This window comes from Phocoena phocoena, chromosome 1, assembly GCF_963924675.1.
Source record: "Phocoena phocoena chromosome 1, mPhoPho1.1, whole genome shotgun sequence".
NCBI classification, from domain to species: Eukaryota; Metazoa; Chordata; class Mammalia; order Artiodactyla; family Phocoenidae; genus Phocoena; species Phocoena phocoena.
Genome location: NC_089219.1, coordinates 139557194 through 139578641, shown reverse-complemented (window position 1 = coordinate 139578641; position 21448 = coordinate 139557194). Strand labels below are relative to the sequence as shown.

At 40.9% G+C, this 21448-nt stretch overlaps 1 protein-coding gene across 4 annotated transcripts in view; it reads right to left on the bottom strand.

Annotated features, from left to right (window-relative positions):
• Nucleotides 1-21448, bottom strand: part of RGL1 (ral guanine nucleotide dissociation stimulator like 1) — a 177260-nt gene that overhangs the window by 70583 nt on the left and 85229 nt on the right. The window lies entirely within an intron of this gene.

Here is a 21448-nt window from a genome sequence, read left to right as displayed (position 1 = left end):
GGCCGGCGTACCGCAAAAAGAAAAAAACATTGATCAGTCCCCGGTTACACTGTCAGATGTCCTTCCAACTCCATAGGTAAGCAAGTCTATTTCATACAAATATATCATGCTTTGTTTGGTTCAGAATGTTCATTTAGTAAATTCACTTTAGACTCCTAAGGAGGAGCCTTTATATTAACTTATAATGCCTGGACTATTTCTGCAGTTTCTCTTCCCATCAGTGGAGAATTCAGAGATTCCTTGGAGTTTCACAAGCTGGTAATCTGTCCCAAAGTTTTGATAATAGAAATTCTATAACTGGTGGGGTTTACATTTTTAAAGAGAACACTTCTGTCTTCTACTAATAGGATTAAGAACCCCAGTACCCTTATGGTTCCTTGTTCCTAGGATTTACAAGCCCTTTTAAAAATAAAAGCCCACCATCTGGTTTGACAGAATGCCAGTCCATCTGGTCTCCCCATCGCCCTATCCCGGCAGGTTCTACTTTACGCCCGCAGGGATCAGCCCCCTCCCCCATCCACGTGCTCCTTATCAAGCTCCTCAGCCTTATAGACTCCTTGGCCTCCCAGAGATATTTTCCACTGGCCTCCGCCCTCCCTGTTCCTCTTCATTCTGTCCTGCACCTGCTATTTAGAGGCTTCCAGGGCTACCCTTTGCTTTCCCTGAGATAAGAACTCAGTCAGATTAAGATTTATGCAGCCCCATGTGGGCAAGGCAGGGCTGGGAAATGAGATTCCTAGTAAATAAATAGAGTGGGATTTCTTGGCTCTCTCTTTGGCCACCGTCATAGCGAACCCTGTCCTCATGTTCCCTCACAACAGACTGGTTTATTTAAGTAGGAAAGATGGGATAAGTACAGTGAAGAGGGAGGCCACTGTGCCTGCCACCCATCTGACTTGAGTGATCCATAAACTCCCGCCTGCCAGCCCTCGGTGACTAAATGCGGGACTTAACCTTCGTTTTGGTCACATTCTGTGTTCCTTCATTAATTCTCTTTCTGGTTATCCCGGAAATATTGCATCTTTTATCTTCCAACTGGAACCTCTGAGAGGTCGAAATAAAAGCGAAAAAGCTTCACGAGGGAAAGACACACATTTTATTGCACCTGATATTTTTCTTTCCAGAGATGTTCATACTAAAAATCTCCTGGTCTTCCTATTCCTTGTCTTTACTTTTGCTTCTCACACTCTGCTGCTCTTTCTCTGCGTTTTTCAGACTCAGAGCTGAGATGCTGGCTGGGATGACATGAACACCCATCACAGTTCTGCTCCCAGAATGCGATGCCACAGGTGCAGTCGGACGGTGTCACAAAGCACTAAGTAACTTACACTGGTGAGGGAGCAACGTTCTCTCTCCTTAATGAATCCGGTAGCATCTGCTCAGAAGACCACATGGATACTTCTCCTGGCCAGCAGAGTATTATGAGTAGAGGCTCATAGTCAGGACCAGCATGATTGGTTCGTAATAACTTGGAGACCAATCAGAACCATCAAAACAAGGCATGTGTGTGGTGGCGCACACGGTCCAGGCGCTCAGGCTCTTTAAAGGCTGCAGCATCCCTAACTCTTTCTTCTCTGCCCGATCCACTAGGAAAATCTTTTGGCTCTGCCATTATGACATACCCTGAATCCCAGCACTTCTCATCACTCTGCCCTGGCTCACACTGCCACCATCTTTGGCTGGATCCATGCAACAGGCGCTTAACGCCCCTCCTGGCATGTCTGCCTCAAGCCGCAGCGATGCTGTTCATGCCGCTGCTCTGCTCAAAACCCTCCCCCAGCTCCCACTCTTCTCCACTCTTCGGAAAGGCCATCATCTTACCCATCTCCTGAGGCCCTAAGTGACCTGCCCCTGATATCTCTGACCACGTCTCCTACACTCACTCACTTCCCCTCAGCCTCACTGGCTTCCTTGCTGCTTCCCCACACCACACACACACACACACACACACACACACACACACACACAAACACACACACACACACACACGCCAGGCATCCTCCTGCCTCAGAATCTCTGCACATTCACTGCCACCGCCTCCCACGCCCACACCGACGGTGCACTCCCTGGGCCCCTGCAGGTCTTTGCTCCAATGTCACTTTATCAGTGAGGCCTTCCCTGACCATCCTAAGTAAACCAACACTAACACCACTGTTTTATTCTCCTCCACAGCCTTTGACACATTCTAGTATACTGTGTAATTCATACAGCTATTGTCCATTAGAACACAAACCCCACGAGAGCAGGACTTCTGTCTCTTTTGCTCATTACTCTTTAGAGCTTAAAGCAAGGGCTGGCACCCAGCGGGCATGCTGATGGCTACTTGTTGGGAGCAAATGAGTGGTCTAGTGGGGTTCCCTAGGCAGACGTGGAAATGAACTTCCCAACGACTAGGTTCATATTTGTCTCTATAAAGGCATTCTTTGGCTTTTTGCTTATACAAGTGTCTTAACCTGTCTGTGCCTTCATTTCTAATGGTCTAGGAGCATAAAAAAGCTTTAGGATAGCTGTGATCATTACAAAAATCTAAAATTAAAATGCGAAAGGAACCTTTAAGATCTTAAAGCTGAGACCCTGAAGGTGTAAGCAGTATAAGAATACAAAAAAAAAATGTATATACAGTTTTACAAAGGAGACCTTTAGAAGCAAGATAAAATTAAAAAGCCTATAACCCTCTGGAATTTAACGGACTGGGGAGGGGACGATTATTTGCCCCTGCACTTTTCTTATCATTAAGGAGAATTAAAGCCTTACAGAAAAGAAACTAGACCAGCACTGGAATCAAGAACTCTTTGACGTTCAAGCTAGGTCGTTTGAGAGTTAGGAGTTAGTTTTATGAGATTAAGAGTGTTTCTTTGATGTTTCCTGGACCCTCTCATAGCTTCCCATCAAAAACCAAAGTCAAGTTCAATTCATTTACTCCAGGGGAGTAAATAAAGGGTGTGTATGTGTGTGTGTGTTTAATTAATGAGTAGCTACAGACAAACCTGTCAACAATGTCACCTCCAATTTCTACAAAACCTCCCTAGAATTTAAGATCAAAGCTCGAACCTCTTAAGAAGGCTTACCGAACTGCCCTTCTTTAAATGGCCATTCATAAACCTTAAAATACAAATTATCAGAATGACTTCTGACATGGTTTTCTCCGTATCACAAGGCAAAAGAAAGATTTACAAACGTCTCCTAAAGTACAGCCTTGCGCAATTTTTACTGCAGCCTAAAATTTACTAGAAAAAGAAAAAAAAAAAACCTCAATATAACGTTTAACTGGTTGCTAATATTTAAACAGGAAACAGTTATTTCCAGGGGGGATGGATGTATTGTTTGGAGCCTATCCGGGCAGATAAAACGTTTAATGTGTTTGAAGGGACGACCCGGGATACTTGTGGTTCAAAGAAATCTTAAGATAAAGTTATCCCCAGGGACAGTACTTCTGGTGGTGGTGGCGGGGGCGCTTTCTAACCTTTACTCTCTAACAGAAAAGTCTCAGCAACATCAGACCAGGATGGGGATAATCCTGAAGAACCTTTCAGGCTCCACTTGATTACGGCAAGTGATCCCATGGTAACAGCAGTTAATGATTAGCGAGAGCTCACTGTATACCAGGCACCGTGCTAAGTACTTTATATGGATTGTTTCATTGAATTCTCACAACAATCCTAGATGATGGGATTATTTTTTTTTTTTTTTTGCGGTATGCGGGCCTCTCACTGCTGTGGCCTCTCCCGTTGCGGAGCACAGGCTCCAGACGCGCAGGCTCAGCGGCCATGGCTCACGGGCCCAGCCGCTCCGCGGCATGTGGGATCTTCCCGGACCGGGGCACGAACCCGCGTCCCCTGCATCGGCAGGCGGACTCTCAACCACTGCGCCACCAGGGAAGCCCGATGATGGTATTATTATTCTTCCTATTTAATGGATGAGAAAATGAGGCCCAGAGAGCTTAAGTAATTTGCCCTCAAAGACACAGCTAGTAAGTAAAGGAGGGATTTGAACCTTGACAGTCAGACTCTAGAGCCCAGTCGCTGAGTCAACACCCGATCACACAAACCATAGTTATTTTGCTTATTTATTTTATGTCTCCCTCCACCAAATGATAAGTTCTTTGAGGTTAGAAACCTTGGGCTTTTCACTTACTCAGTCATTCATTCTTTCACTCATTTAGTCCTCATTCAATGAGTATTTATTAAAGCCTGTTTTCAGGTACTATTCTGTGCACTGGGGATACAGCAGTGAACTAACCAAAGCCCCTGTTTTCATGGAGCACAATGTCGTGGGGGGAGATAAGCATAAACTAGTAATTAGTTAATATATACTAGTCAGATGGTGAAAAGTGCAATGGAGAAAAATAAAGTAGCCAAGGGCACTCAGACATGATTGGAGGGCCTGAGGTAGCTGCTTCACATGAGTGCCCAGGAAAGGCCTGACGTGAATGTGACAATGAACTAAAATCCTCCAGAAGGCGAGCGAATGGGCCACACACACCTCTAGGAGGAGAGCCTTCCAAGCGGAGGGGAGAGCCAGGGCAAAGGCCTTGGGACACTGGCAGGATGGTGCGCTTGAGAAACGTCAAGAAGACCAGTGAGGAAGGAGCAGAACAGATGAAGCGGAGACAGAGAAGGAGGTGAGCATGCAGGTGGCAGGGGCAGATCACGAGGGCCTGGCCGGCCATGGTCAGGGCTTTGCTTTCACCCTTTTACCTCGCTTACTGCTATATGCCCTGAGCCTGGAGTAGAGCCTGCGCTTAGCGGACACTCACTACACATTTGCCAAATGAATTCATTAATGCCCTCTACTATCACGAATAGTTGAGGATGGGGAGGGGAGGGAAGGGAAGAAGCTACTTACTGGGGATGATGAAAGAACAGACAGGAGGAAGTGAAGGCAGGAGAGACCTCACATGAAGCTGCTGACTCAAGGACCTCGGGGAGCCTTTGCTTTTCTAATCAACCCCAGCCTGTGAACATCTGAAGCATTTTTTCTTTAACTGACCCACAAGAACACAGGTCAGGTATGAGGAAAATGTTCAGAAGCTGACCTTGACTCAGAAGAATGACACAGTGAAACAGCCTGCAGATGTCGGGAACACCAAGTGAGGCCTTGATTAAGACTGCAGACCGCACACCACAGAGCAGCCAGGGGCTTGTTTTTAATCACTCCGAGTAATACCCTCCACGGCAGGCACCTCTCTACCCAAGGGTGACCTGACAACTGGGTCACGGCCACCAAGTCTACCTTGGAAAGGTCTTGCTACCACCATGGAGCCAGTTATTCAAGGAGAAGACAAAGGTCAGAGACAACAGGCAAAAACTCCTTGTTCTCTTGCAAGAAAGGAAGGGGTTAATGATGCCGAACAGAGAACCAGGCAGTGTGATTTCACTCACGAGGTCTCGTTCTCTAGGCAAAGTTCTCCCATGATCAGAAAAAAAGTCAAAAAACCCAGAAGGAGCCTCAGTTCTCCCCTCCAGGCCTTTGCTGCGAAGGGACCTCCACCTTCCTTGCCCTTCAATTCGTCACATTATCTCCATATTACTGATGATGGTAGCAGGAACATTAATGTTCCCTTAACCATCTCCCTGATAGTTAAGGAAACATTAATAGCCAAAGTACCTAGTATTTCTGTTCCACTTGATGGTTTCAAGACACTATAAGATTTCCCTTGACAATACTATCTCCGCCTCCAGCCCCAACCTACAACAGTCTGAGAGGGAGACCAAGAAAAGGACAAATACTTTACAGTCACTATTCAGCCAGGGAAAGAAAATGAAAAGGTGTCTCTTGCTATAACTTGTTTCTCATTCACATTTAAAGTTTTTTCTCAAGTCTGATGGCCTTCATCCCCTTGCTGTCAGGTTTCTTCTATTTTCTACTGCAGGTCCTTGTCACCCATCTCTCTTCTCTGGCCCGTTTACTGCCCCCAAGAGCTTGGTGGCTCATCCGTGCCTCCTTCTTCCACCTGTAATTGGTAACAATTCTAAACCATCAGCTGCGAATCTGTCTTGTTAGCATGCTACAGCCGCTGCAGACACAACAAAGGTCAGAAGGTCGACGGAAGAAACAGGTTACAACTGGGGGCAGGGAGCAGGCAGCACCCTGACAACCACAGAATCTGTCTACAAGTTGGGATTTTCCTTAGGTTTAAGATGAAGTAATACATTATTGACAAGTCAGTGCGAGCCTGTGGCTCAGTTTTCCCCAACCACAAAATGATGCTCTTGCAGAGCTCTTCAAGAATCTTCTCGGACTTACCTGGTGGTGCAGTGGTTAAGAATCTGCCTGCCGATGCAGGGGACACGGGTTCGTGCCCCGGTCCTGGAAGATCCCACATGTCGCGGAGCAACTAAGCCCGTGCGCCACAACGAATGAGCCTGCGCTCTAGAGCCCGCGAGCCACAACTACTAAGCCCACGTGCCACAACTACTGAAGCCCGCGCACCTAGAGCCCATGCTCCGCAACAGGAGCTACCACATTAAGCCCACGCACCGCAACAAAGAGTAGCCCCCGCTCAACGCAACTAGAGAAAACCTGCGTGCAGCAACAAAGACCCAACGCAGACAAAAAATTAAAAAAAAAAAAGAATCTTATGAAAAATGCTACGTAAAATCAAATACCATGACAATGAATTTAGTATCATGGTATCTCATCAGTTTGGAGACTACTTTTCTCTCCTGTGCTCACAAAACTCAATATGACATCCATTTATCTAAATTGGTACTTGCTGGCAACTTCAGTAGAGACCAAAGGCAAAAGAATTACATTTCCCAGGACTAGGATCTTGAAGTCATTCTCCAGGGCTAAGTTCACTCCACAAAAGGTTAAAAGAAAGAAATGTCAGGGCTTCCCTGGTGGCGCAGTGGTTGAGAGTCCACCTGCCGAGGCAGGGGACACGGGTTTGTGCCCCGGTCCGGGAAGAGCCCACATGCCGCAGAGCGGCTGGGCCCGTGAGCCACGGCCGCTGAGCCTGCGCGTTCGGAGCCTGTGCTCCGCAACGGGAGAGGCCACAACAGTGAGAGGCCTGCGTACCACAAAAAAAAGAAATGTCAAGTAAGAGAAAAGTGATTAAAAAAATAAATAAATAAAATTAACTCAAAAACAGCCAGTCCCCTTTTCCTTTTAAAGTTTCAGAGATATACCTTTTTAAAAAAAAAACCATTGCATTCACTTTAATGAAATTAATGAATTTACTTTTCAGAACCATACTCATACTAGGAGAAGTGCCCTCCTCTGACTCCTAATGGCCACCTACAGGGTCCTGTCACTCATGCTAGGAAACCTTTGCCTGGAGAGTCACAACCTAGGGTCCCTGGATGAACTTAGGGAAGTTTGCGAATCCCTAAGCCATAAGCCAAATTTGGTGATGTGGTTTTTTTTTTTTTTTTGCTAGAGAGGGTCCATAGTTTTTAGCAGATTCTTAAAGGGGTTTGTGATCAACCCCTCCCACCAACTGCTAGAAAATGGTCAAAACCATAGCTTTAGGTTATCAAAGGTGAATTGAAAACTTTCTGATAATCACTCAGAATGTATGTACCTTGCCTTTCAGGTTTTTTTGTCAGTTTTGCTTTGTAGTTTCCAAACATAAGCACATTTTTTAAAAACCTGCTGGGCAATTTGCTATTCTTTTCTAAAAAAGAAAGATAACTGCATGTGCTGCCTCCCTTTGCCAAGTGAAATTTTTTTTCAAAAAAGAGCTACTTGAGAGAAACATTTTTCTTTCATTTCCAGAAAAGAAAGCTAGCCTGGTGAAGCTCTGAGGCTCAGTCCTTGACAGCAACCTTTTAGTGTTTATTCCAGCAGAACCATCGCTACCATCCAGATTCTGCTGTCCAGCCACATGTTCCCATGGAGAATCCCCACTGTGATGCTGGGTGAGAGTGGGGTCCTTTTGACAAAAATAAAGATTTACCAAAGACAAGCAACCCAGCAGTGAAGAGAACTTATTTCCATTTTCCCTCGTGTGATTACAGTTGGATGTAATTCTATAGCAGTACCACATTAAACTTTTCTGGCTAACCCAAAGCGGAGCCACAGGTACAGGGAAGAAAGAGGAACAATGCTTGTAGGTAGTGGCTAAGCCCTGTCCTTTGTTTCAGGCCATGCTTCCAGAGCTGAGTGTGTGGGCCACGCTGAACAGGGCATGAGGGCCTGAACAGAACAAGGTGAAGGTGAGCGAACACTTGACCTTCAACTTCCCTAAGCCCACAAGCACTAGATTTTTAGAGTCAATCTCTCTGACAAGAATTCCTTGTTTCCTATCGAATCATGAACAACTTCCCTTGTTCCCTAACAAGACCAAAAGTTGTGTTGATGTTATATTCGTTTTCTATAGCTGCTGCATCAAATGACCACAAACAAATTACACAAAATTACTATTTTATAGTTGGGTAGGTCAGAAGCCCAACACAAGTCTCCTTGGGCTAAAATCAGCTGCTCCCCATCGCTCGCATTACTGCCTGAGCTCCGCCTCTTGTGAGATCAGTGGCGGCATTAGATTCTCACAGGAGCGTGAACCCTACTGTGAACTGTGCACGCGAGGGATCCAGGTTGCGCGTTCCTTATGAGAATCTAATGCCTGATGATCTGAGGTGGACCTTCGGGTGTCACTGTCTCCCATCACCTCCAGATGGGACCATCTAGTTGCAGGAAAACAAGCTCGGGGCTCCCACTGATTCTGCATTATGGTGAGTTGTACAATTACTTCATTATATATTACAATGTAATCATAATAGAAATAAAGTGCACAAGAAATGTAATGCGTTTGAATCATCCTGAAGCCATCCCCTGCCCCACCCCCACCCCGGTCCGTGGAAAAATTGTCTTCCACGAAACTGGTCCCTGGTGCCAAAAACGTTAGGGACCACTGCTATAGGAGACAATCCATTTAACTGCCTTTTCTAGCTTCTAGAGGCTGCCTGCATTCTTGGGCTCAGGGTCCCCTTCCTCTAACTTCAAAGCCAGCAACATAGTACCTCTCTGATCTTGTTTCCATCCTCACATCTTTTTCTCTGACTCTCTCTTTGGCCTCCACCTTTCACTTTTAAGGACCCTTGTGATTACACTGGTCCTAACCAAATACTCCAAGTTAACTTCCTTATTTAGAAGGTCAGCTGATTAGCAACCTTAATTCTGCTTGGCCATGTAACCCAATATATTCATAGGTTCCAGGGATTAAGACTGGACATTTTTGGGGTGGGAGGCATTATTCTGCCTGCCACAGTTGGGAGTGTAAATTATTATAAATGTTGTATCTTCTATGGTTTAATGAAATAAACCCTCTTTCTCCCCCTGATAAAGCATGAGCTAGCAAGAGCCTGGGACCCTTCACAAAGCATGTGCCCTACAAAAGTTTTCAACATTCTTTTTGACGTTAGAAGCATTTCGATACCCAAAGATTCTCATAGCCCTTGTTATAATCCTCTTTTCTATCAGCAATACTTCCATCGTCCTAATAGCCACAGGAAATAAGATCTGAGTTCAATTTACCTTTAAGCAATCTGTCTTTTTTTAAAAACCTATAACATATACACAAACTGAGGGTTTTCTTGCCTATGTGGTCATCAACACTCAAACCTGGACAAAATCTATTCAAACTCATCTGCTATAACAAAAATCTTAAGAAATGGCCTTCATTTTTAAATAAATTCTCACCCTCGTCAGGATATCCAGTGTATCTGTATTTAAAGCTCAAAAAGGAAACAAAGCAATGTTAGGATTTCCTGAAAGCTTTCCCACTCTATAAATGGGATGAGCATCCTGGAATCAACTGACCAATAAATCTCAACATTTTCATGCACGGTGGGACAAAAGATTCAATGGATGAACCAACCACTCTGTTTGTTTCCACTTGATTTTGTTGAGAGTTATGGAGGGAAGTTACTAAAATAAATGAAGAGAATGGCATGGTATTGAAAAACTTTCCTACATAAGTGATAGAAGTTAGACATAAATCACTCTGAGACAGAAGTGTAGAAAAATTGTACTATGAGTTTAATAGTAACATTTAATGTTAAGTGTTACTGCTATAAAGAGACAAGCACCTGGAAGTGACTTATGGTCGTCACTAGTATAAGATGCTGTGAGGCCCTCTAAGTAGGTTAGATTCCAATACCTGCTCCCTAAGTGCTCTCTGCTCATAACCCCCTCTCTTAGGACCTGGAAGAACAAAGGGAAGATATTAGTAAACCTTGCTCCTACCAAAAGAGAAGGGAGTTGGGGAATCCAAAGAGCACTGCATGGCAGCATGAATCTCGGAATATTTGGCAAGTGCCTAGTCTAATTACAGAACTAATTTTCTTTTAAAGCTTAATTATTTTTAAGTGAGGTTTCACAAAAAGTAATTTGGAACATTTCTGTGTGCAATTCAAAAATGCTTACCCAGCTTCTTATGCTAAGGAAGCATTTAAGAGCTGAATGGATCGGTGTTATGAGCTTTTAAAAGGAGGTTCGCTACAACCACCTCACAGTTCCTGGGGTGGGGGGGGTAGGGTGCGGGGAGGGGGGGTTCTTTAAAGTACACATTCAATTGAGAAACTGATAAGATAAGCCACAGACAGGGAGAAAATATTTGCAAAAGGCATAACTGATAAAGAACTGTTATCCAAAATGTACAAAAACTCTTAAAACTCAACAATAAGAAAATGAACAACTTGATGAAAAAATGGGCAGAAGAGGACTTCCAGTTTCCAGTCCAGCACGTAAGGAGCTTAGGAGTCACCACTTCATCCTAACAACACGTAAAAAGCTGAACAAACTGGAAAATCAACAACTCTTCTTAGATCCGTCAGAGAAGTGTGGTCACAAGGCAAACCCGTGCCCACTAAAACTGAAGAGACCGTCAGACAGATACAGAAAACCACAACAGAGCAGAGCAGAAATCTCCATGGGAAACAAATGCTGAACTGTAATTGATGAATTGCTGCAGACTTATTGTGGACAAGTCTGAGGGATTAAAAACTCCAGGGGGACCCAGTCGTAGACACAGCACCACACTGCTATGAGTTTTACCTCCAGGAACTTGACCAGGTTATCATAGTTAATATAGGAGAAAAACCTCCTCATGCTTCCAGCAAGGGAAGGGGAAAAGGAACCATTAAAATACACTAGAGCACTCTGTTCTTAACAACACCTGCCCTCAGGACAAAAAATTTTACCAGAGTCTAACCTGCTGGGGCTTTGTCACAGCTTCACCTACCTTGGGTAAGGAAAATACCTAACTCTAGTCTTCTCTAGCCTTCCACATGGGGAAAAGGAAATACCCATCTCCAGGCCCTTCTAGCCACCCTTTCCCTAAGGGAGGAAATAAAAACAACAGAGAAGCACTGATGAAGTTCACAGTTCAGGGGCACAGGCTAACCAGAAGACTGAAAGCTAATCACAGGACTACAGAATGCCTTCCTGTCCCCCACCCCCGTACATTACAAGTACGTTACTGAATGCCATTTCCTTCCACCTGGTACATCATATCCACCTTTTATTCAAAAATTACAAGGCATGCTAAAAGGCAAAAAAGCACATTTTGAAGAGACTAAAGAAACATCAGAAAAAGAGTCAGATATAGCAGGAATGGTAGAATTATTAGACCAGAAATTTATAAAGACTACGATTAACACGCTAAGAAATTTAATCAGAAAAGTAGACAACATATAAGAGCAGATGGATAATATAAGCAAAGAGATGAACATTCTAAGGAAGAATCAAAAAGAAATGTTAGAGATCAAAAACACTGTAACAGAAATGAAGAATGCCTTTTAGGGGCTCATTAATAGGCTGGGCATGGCTGAAGAAAGAATCTCTGAGCTTGAGGATAAGAAAATAGTTCTAAAACTGAAAAGCAAGCAGACAAACAAATAAACCAAAAAAAAAAAAAAAAAGAGAGAGAGAGAGAGAAAAGAAAAAACCAGAACAGAATACCAAGTACCATGGGACAACTACAAAAGGCATAACATATGTGTAATGGGAATACTAGAAGGAGAAGGAAGAGAATGGAATAGAAGCACTATTTGAAGGAATAATGACTGGGAATTTCCCCCAAATTAGCAACAGACACAAAACACAGATCCAGGAAGCTCAAAGAACACCAAGCAGTGTAAATGCCAAAAACACTACATATTCAAACTTCAGAAAATCAAAGATAAATAAAAAATCTTGAAAGAAGTCAGAGCAAAAAACAAACCTTAACTTTAACTAAAAAGGAGCAAAGATAAGAATTATATATGCCATCTCCTCAGAAAGCAAGAAAATATTTAAAGTGTTGAGAGGAAAAAAAAAATACCAACCTAGAATTCTTTACGCTGCAAAATTACTCTTTAAAAGTGAAAGAGAAATAAAGACTTTCTCAATCAAAAACTGAGGGAATTTGTTGCCAGTAGGCCTGCCTTGCAAGAAATATTAAAAGAAATTCTTCAAGGAGTAGGAAAGTGATATAGGTCAGAAATTCATATCTACATAAAACTCACACAAGAAGAAATAGACAATCAGCATAGACCTGTATTATTAAAGAAATTTAATCAATAATCAATAGCCTTCCAAAACAGAAAGCACGATATCCAGATGGGGTTCACGGATGAATTCTTCCGAACATTTAATAAAGAAACTTTACCAATTCTCTACAATCTCTTCCAGAAGACAGGATCAGAGGGACTGCTACATAACTCATTCTATGAGGCCAGCTTTACCCTAATACCAAAACCAGGCAAAGACATTATAAGAAAAGAAAACTATGGACCAAGATCTCTCATGAACACAGATGCAACAATCCTTAAAATATTAGCAAACTGAATCAAACAAGGCACAACCAAGAGGGATTTATTCCAAGCATGCAAAGGTGGTTCAACATTTGAAAATCACTTAATGTAATCCACCATATCAACAGGCTAAAGAAGAAAAATTACATGATCATATCAATAGATGAGAAACAGCATATCCAACATCCATTCATGATAAAACTCTCAGCAGACTAGGAATAGTAAGAAATTTCCTCGACTTGATAAATAACATCTACATAAATATAGCTAACATCATACTTAACACTGAGAAATGCAAAGCTTTCCCACTAAGCAAGGATGTCCCCTCTCACACTGCTTTTAAACATTGCACAGGAAGTCTTTGCTGATGCAAAGAGAAAAGAAAAGGAAATAAAAGGTATATATCAATAGATTGGGAAGGAAGAGATAACAGATGACATGATTGTCTATATAGAAAATCCAAAAGAATCAACCAAAAGCTTTTGGAACTAGTATGTAAGATTGCAGAATACAAGGTTAACATGCAAAAGTCAATCGCTTTCCTATATACCAGCAATACACAAGTGGAATTTGAAATTAAAAACATATTACCCTTCATTTGCAGCAACACGGATCGACCTAGAGATTATCATACTGCGTGAAGTAAGTCAGACAGAGAAAGACAAATACCATGTGATATCACTTGTATGTGGAATCTAAAAAAAAAAAAGGCTACAAATGAACTTATTAACAAAACAGAAATAGAGTTACAGATGTAGAAAATAAACTTATGGTTACGGGGGGGTGGGGGGTAAGCGGCAGGGGAGGGATGAATTGGAAGACTGGGATTGACACATACACACTACTATATATAGATAACTAATTAGGACCTACTGTGTAACAGGGAAATCTACTCAATGCTCTGTAATGGCCTATATGGGAAAAGAATCTAAAAAAGAGTAGATATATGTATATGTATAACTGACTCACTTTGCTGTACACTTGAAACTAACACAATGTTGTAAATCAGCTATACCCCAATAAAAAATTTTTTTAAAAAATATTACCCTTTACATCAGCACCCTCCCCCCCAAATTAAAATATTTAGGTATAAATCTAGTATATATATATATATATATATATATATATATATATATATATATATATATATATATATACACACACACACACACAAGATCTATATAAGGAAAACTACAGAACTCTGATGAAAGATATCAAAGAAGAACTAAATAAAGGGAGAGAGACTCCATGTTCATGGATAGGAAGACTCAATATTGTCAAGTCAGTTCTTCCCAATTTGATCTGTAGATTCAATGCAATCACAATCAAAATCCCAGCAAGTTATTCTGTGGATTTTGACAAACTGATTCCAAAGTATATACGGAGAAGCAAACGAACCAGAATAGCCAAAAATCCAAAACACTGACAATACCGAATGATCACAAGGATGTGGAGCAACAGGAACGCTCATTCACTGCTGGTGGGAAAACAAAATGGTACAGCCACTTTGGAAGAGAGTTTAACAATTTCTTACAAAACTAAACATACTTTTCCCATACGATCCAAAATTCTTGCTCCTTGGTATTTACCCAAAAGAGCTGAAAATTTATGTCTACACAAAAACCTGCACATGGATGTTTACAGCACCTTTATTCATAACTGCCAAAACTTGGACACAACCAAGATGTTCTTCAGTAGGTGAGTGGGTAAATAAACTATGGTCCATTCAGACAATGGAATGTTATTCAGCACTAAAAAGAAATGAGCTATCAAGCTTTGAAAAAACATGAAGGACCCTTAATTGCATGTTACTAAGTGAAAGAAGCCATTCTGAAAAGGCTACATACTGTATGATTCCAACAATAAAACATTCTGGAAAAGGCAAAACTATAGAGACAGTCAAAATATCAGTGAGTGACAGGGACTAAGGTAGGGTAGGGAGGGATGCAGAGGCAGAGCACAGAGGATTTTTAGTGAAGCAAGATTATTCTGTATGGTACTATGATGATGGACACATGTCATTATACGTTTGTCCAAACCCATAGAATGTACAACACCAAGAGTGAATCCTAATGTAAACTATGGACTTCGGGTGATAATAATGTGTCAGTGATTATAATAAGTGTACTATTCTGGTGGGGGAATGTTGACAGTGGGGGTATGATTGGGTGCAGGAGTTATATGGGAAGTCTCTGTACTTTCCACTTAATTTTGTTGTGAACCTAAAACTTCTCTAAAAAATAGTCTATTTTTTATTGAATTATAGTTGATTTACAATGTTATGCCAACCTCTGCTGTACAGCAAAGTGATTCAGTTTTACACATACATACATTCTTTTTTTAATATTCTTTTCCATTATGGTTTATCCCAGGAGATTGCATATATTTCCCTGGGCTATACAGTAGGACCTTGTCATTTATCCATTCTAAATGTAATAGTTTGCATCTACCAACTCCAAATTCCCAGTCCATCCTTCTCCCTCCCTGCCCCCAGAAACCACAAGTCTGATCTCTATGTCTGTGAGTCTGTTTCTGGTTTGTAGACAGGTTCATTTGTGCCATATTTTAGATTCCATATATAAGTGATATCATACGGCATTTTTCTTTCTCTTTCTGACTTACTTCACTTAGTATGATAATCTCTAGCTGCATCCATGTTGCTGCAAATGGAATTATTTTGTTCCTTTTTATGGCTGAGTAGTATTCCATTGTATATATATGTACCACATTGTTTTCTTTTATCCATTCATCTGTTGGACATTTAGGTTGTTTTCATGTTTTAGCTATTGTGAGTAGTGCTGCTATGAACATAGGGGTACATGTATCTTTTTGAATTATAGTTTTGTCAGGGTATATGCCCAGGAGTGGGATTGCCTGATCATATGGTAATTCTGAAAACAGTCTATTTTTTTTAAAACACACATTGAGCCCTAACTGCCTTGACAGTAATGGTATGAGTCTATAGATTTATTAGTCTCTCCCACTAAATGTAGGCAGAAGCTGGGTAATGTTCACTGTTGTATCTTCCAGTGCACCTGCTCATAATAGGCATGAATAATAGTGATTACTTATTTGTTAGACAAATAGTTCCTAAGCATCTACTGCCAGATACCGTTCCTCTCTAAGGTTACGGCAGTGAAATAAACAGACATGGTCTCTGCATAGGGGCAGCTATCAGGAAATAAGCAAGATAAACAAGAAAGGTACTTTCAGGGATTTCCCTAGTGGTCCAGTGGTTAAGAATCCGTCTTGCAATACAGAGGATGCTAGTTCGAGCCCTGATAAGGGAGCTAAGATCCCACATGCTGTGGGGCAACTAAGCCCGCATGCCACAACTAGAGAGAAGCCAGGGCACTGCAACTAGAGAGAAGCCCACATGCTGCTATGAAGATCCCTTGTGCCGCAAGTAAGACCTGACACAGCCAATAAATAAGTATTTTAAAAATTTTTTCTATTAAAAAAATAAGAAAGGTACTTTCAAATAGTGGTAAGTGCCACGAAGAAATGAAAACAAGGTAATGGTAATCTCTTAAGCACTTAACATTTGCCAGCCACTATAATAAGAATTTTATATCATCAAGCTTAACCCTCATAATGGCCCTATAACTTAGGTTATTTTTCACTCGTTTTATAGATAAGGAAATTAAGCCAGTAAGATAAAGCAACCTGCCCAGTGCCGCAGAGCAAGTAAGAAGTGCAAAACCAGAATCAAATTCATTTTCTGACGCCCAAGCCCATGCTCTTAACCATCCCTATACCTCAGGTATAAATCTCATGACTAAAACAAAGACAGGAAAACTGCTTTTCCCATAAAATATCTTCAGACTCTGAAAGGAAGGGGAAGCATATTCAGCACTTATGACAAAATCTATGGAAATAAATAAACTGTTTTCAAGTTTTATATTTGATCGCTTTCTCTATGCTGTGGAGGAACTGGCTTCACTGGCAAGGGCAGCTCCATTCTTGCTGGTTATTGGTGGTGCATCAGCTTTTACACATGATGGTGTTACTACTCCAGGTGTCATAAAATATGGATTTAAGATTACTATCCCCATGGTGGTAACATATCTGCATAAATCCTCCCAAGCTTCTTCACTTGCTATCTCCCTACCCTCCAAGAAGAGTTCTCTTTGGGAAGTAGTACATTCAGGTCAGGGGATTTGGTCTGAGTACATCAAACAAACAGAAACACTCCAGACCCATGGACCCAGCAGGGACCTTGATGGCCCATGACCTGTCTAACCATCTAATATCACTGGCCAACATCCAGTTTTGTTTTGATAATATCGTCCTCCCCCACACAATCCTCTCTTATTGTCTCTGTCACAGAACCTAGCTCTTACCTCCCAAGGATTGTATCGATTTTAATTACACACATTTGTTTGTATGCTTATTTAATGTTACTCTCAGCCATTAAGCATGAAGAGGGCAGGAGTCATGACCAGTCTGTTTACCATTATATGCACAGCACCTTGCACAATACATGGTAGATATTAAACACCTGGTAAATATCATGTCAATGGATGGATGAATAGGAGCGCTGATGTTCAAATGACCTGTTCACAACTGTGTGAAGGGACTGTTCCTCAGGAAATCCAGTTTCCAAGGAAAATCAATTGAGGTATCAGAGAAAAGGATAGCTGAGTGGGATACCCAAGTCATCCCTTTCTTTAAAAATGACACTAACATGGGGACTTCTCTGGTGGGGTAGTGGCTAAGAATCCGCCTGCCAATGCAGGGGACACGGGTTCAAGCCCTGGTCCAGGACGATCCCACATGCCTCAGAGCAACTAAGCCCCTGCGCCACAACTACTGAGCCTGCGCTCTAGAGCCCGCGAGTCACAACTACTGAGCCCGTGTGCCACAACTACCGAGCCTGTGTGCCACAACTACCTAAGCCCGCATGCCTAGAGCACATGCTCTCTTTAATTAATTAATTTTTTCAAAGTAACATTTTTAAATGACTTTTAAAAAAATATTTATTTATTTGGCTGTGCCAGGTCTTAGCTGCAGCACATGGGATCTTCATTGTGGCATGCGGGATGTTTAGTTGCCGCATATGAGCTCTTAGCTGCATGTGGAATCGAGTTCCCTGACCAGGGATCGAACCCGGGCCCCCTGCATTGGTAGCGCGGAGGCTTAGCCACTGGACCACCAGGGAAGTCCCTTAAATGACACTTTAAATGACATGGGAGGTGATTTGGTGTGCTTGAAAAGAGCTTCCAAGTGGGAAAGAGATAGGTTTTAATTCCAACTCTGCCTCTTACTGACTGAATGTTTCTGAGCCTCAATTTTCTTATCTGTAAACATGCAGGTAATGATAAATGGACTAAATAAGATATAAGTCTGTGAAAATGCATGGCAATCCAACATGGGAATAAGAAATAAGTTCAAAGACCCACTGAATTAGTCTCCTCTCTACGACCTAAAGCAAGCAAATTCAAGTCAGATTGGTCTGAAAAGCATAGTGTTTATGGGATGGCTTCAACCTTTATTCTCTAAAAGTCCTGCACTGGGAGAATTCACTCAAAATGAAGGGGCAATTCAGATTATTACTCAGTCCCTTCCAAACTGTGACCTGAGTGCCATTAGCGGCTTAGCAAAAGTTTCTAGAGATTTAGTTCACCCCATTACGTTTGTCCTTGGCAGTTCTGCTCATTCCTGATATCAGAGAAAGAGAGAATGACCAAGAAAGAGCCCAAAAGTAGCTTATGTGACAGCTATCTGAAGAAAAATCTAGATATTTGTATAGACACTTCATGGTTCTCAGTGAGGGTCACTAGCTGAAGTAGGTTTCTCCCTACATCTGAGGTTGGGTATTTTCAGTGGTATCCAATTTCCTCACTTTTTTTTTTTAATGGTATGGTGGGAAGAATATATTTTTAAGTGAAATGTATGTTTAAAGTTAGAAAAAATAAAATCTCGAAGCCCCAACACAGCTAAACCACAACTCAAACTTTCTCTTAGGATAAAAGGAAGGCAATGAGCCCTAGAATTAACTCTGAGCCACAGTGAGAAGCACAGAAAACAGGATTTCTTGTTAACTGCTGATCGCCCCCAAGTAAGGGATAAAGCAAACACAAGGAATTAGCCATATATGACTTCAAACCACTGTCCACTGGTCAATCACAAAGGCTCATATTAGCAAAATGAAAAGAACTATTAAAAATATTTTTAAATCACAGAAAGCAAACAGTTCCATATGAGAAAAGCCACACGATTGGAAGTCTTAAGAAAAATCAAAGCTTGATTTCAAATATACTTTTCTCTGGAGGGAAATAAATGCCACAGCATCTGCCTTCAATTCATTCATGACTGGTTAGGATTAGCACATCCCGTAATAACTTCTCGGCGTTAATTTCACAAAGGATAAGTAATCTACTATTAAGAATCCAAGAGAAATCATTTTAAAAATAACATCAGAACACCAGAGACCCAAAAACAAGTCTACCACAATTTACTAATAATAAAATAGAGTATCTAGCTTATTTTCAGAAAAGGCAGGTTCATGCAGCTTTACTGCTGACCTCCCAATTACAGACATTAAAACCCCCGACAACCAATTTAAGAACCGAGTGTTTCACAGAATCTGCATTTTGGTTAAAATCAAAGATTAACATTTGGCCACAGGATATAAGAGAGAGTAGGAAATGGAATGAGGAAGAAATATTTATAATGAAGTTTGTACATATATGGACAAATCCAAATTTCTGCAGAGGAAGCATAATAAGTGGGATTTATTTCTCTGAACTTCTGTAGAACATGTCAGAGTTTCACTATTACACCATTTTAAGTAGTTGTCTACTTGTTTTCTGCACGTAATTATCTTCTGCACTAAAATATTAAGTTGTCAGGGTGGATCCATGTTTTGTGGGGCCAGCATATGTAATCTGAGGGGTCCTCTCTAAGAAAAAGACTATAAAATTATGAATATAAATTACGTAGAGTGTACTGCAAGTGAGGGCCCCTGGAGGTTAAATACCAGCAGCTTCACAGTAAATTCATCACAAGGGTGAGAACTTACCAAGTCTCAAATTTCTGCTTCGTCCACATGGTGTCTTGCAGAGCACTGGGTATTTTATAGACATTCAGTATGTGTTGATTCCACTCATGTCAGAATCAAAGGATCTGACTATGAGATTAAATTCAAGGTCAAGCCTTGGCCTACCTAAACAGTTCAAGATATATCTTAACTCTTCATTCAGTTATACCTTAAATGATTGTTTGAATTAAATGTAATTTGAATTCATGTTGATTCTGTCATTTAACAATTGTCATCTAGTAATATTTTAACAATCCAAAAATGTCTACCCACCGTGATAGGAGAACAAACCGATTTTTTTAAATCATCAAATAAAAGCTGGATGTACATGAGCCACAGACTAAACACTCTAGTTCCTGTGTGTATGCCCACTATTTATGATGAGCAGCTGGAATTCACGTGTACTCTTTTACTGACTATGGACATCTGTGGCCTATTATCAATGGAGTTACCCCATAAGCAGAAGAGGTTACCAATTCCAAAGAAAACTTGTAGGAGTTTTTGATGTGTTGACCTATTTCCTCATACTGCCTGCCAACAGTTAGCATACTGCATCCTTTTTATAAATATGTAACAGTGGAAAGAAAATTCATATAATTCTTCAGGTTCTATTTATAGGTGTGAGGTATTATACAAGCAAATAAACTATGAAAGAAATGACTCACTAATCCCATAGGTTTATACTCCAGGCTTAATATTTTAAGTACTGCTACGTGAAAAAAAACTACAGAACTTCCCACCTATGTTGAAGTCCAGAGTTATCTTAACCGGATCACTGCATAATAAAGTATAGACGTTTTGTGAATATTCCTGAATATGAACATATCAATAACCATTGGTCCAAACGATTTCACTCTATATGCATCTATGAGGAAAATATCTTGAGAAAAACTCACTGTTATCAATAACCTTATTCACATCGTAACAGAATTAGATTATTAAAGGCCTTTCTTAAGACTGATAAACATGACTGCATAAAAAGAATTTTTAATGTCTTCATAAAAAAGAATATTTGTAAACAACTTTTAAAACCAAGGGACAAATTAGAAAAAAATATTTCCAACATATGACAGGCAAAAAAACCTAATTTTGATAATCTACAGAGTTATAATTAGATGATCAACAATTAGATAACAAAATAAAAATAAAGATATAAACAGAGAGTGCACAAAAAACACAAATGACCAATAAGTATTTTAAAACGTGCTATACCTCACTCATAAATGTAAGAAACATAAATATAAAAACAATGAGCTACTTTTCAATGGACAGATGATAGCAGAGATGGTTTCAATTGCAGACACGAAAATACAGCTGGCAAGAGTGTAGGGAAAGCAAAGGGACACTCTCATTTTCTATGGACAGGAGAGTGGTAGGTACAGCTTTCTGGAGGGCAGTCTAGCAACATCTTTCACATTTTAAAATGCTTATAAGTTTTGACCCATCAGTTGCTCTTCAATGAAATTATCCTATAGAGTTCTCAACAAATACTTAGAAAATATATACTCAAAGACACTCTTTGCAGCATTGTTTAAAAGTTTAAAAACAAATTGAACTGGAGAGAGCTTAACTGTCCATCCATAGAATATCCCATTCAATAAGTACTGTAAAGCCACTAAAAAGAATATAGTAAATCTATCTATATGTGCTGACTTTAAAATAACAATAA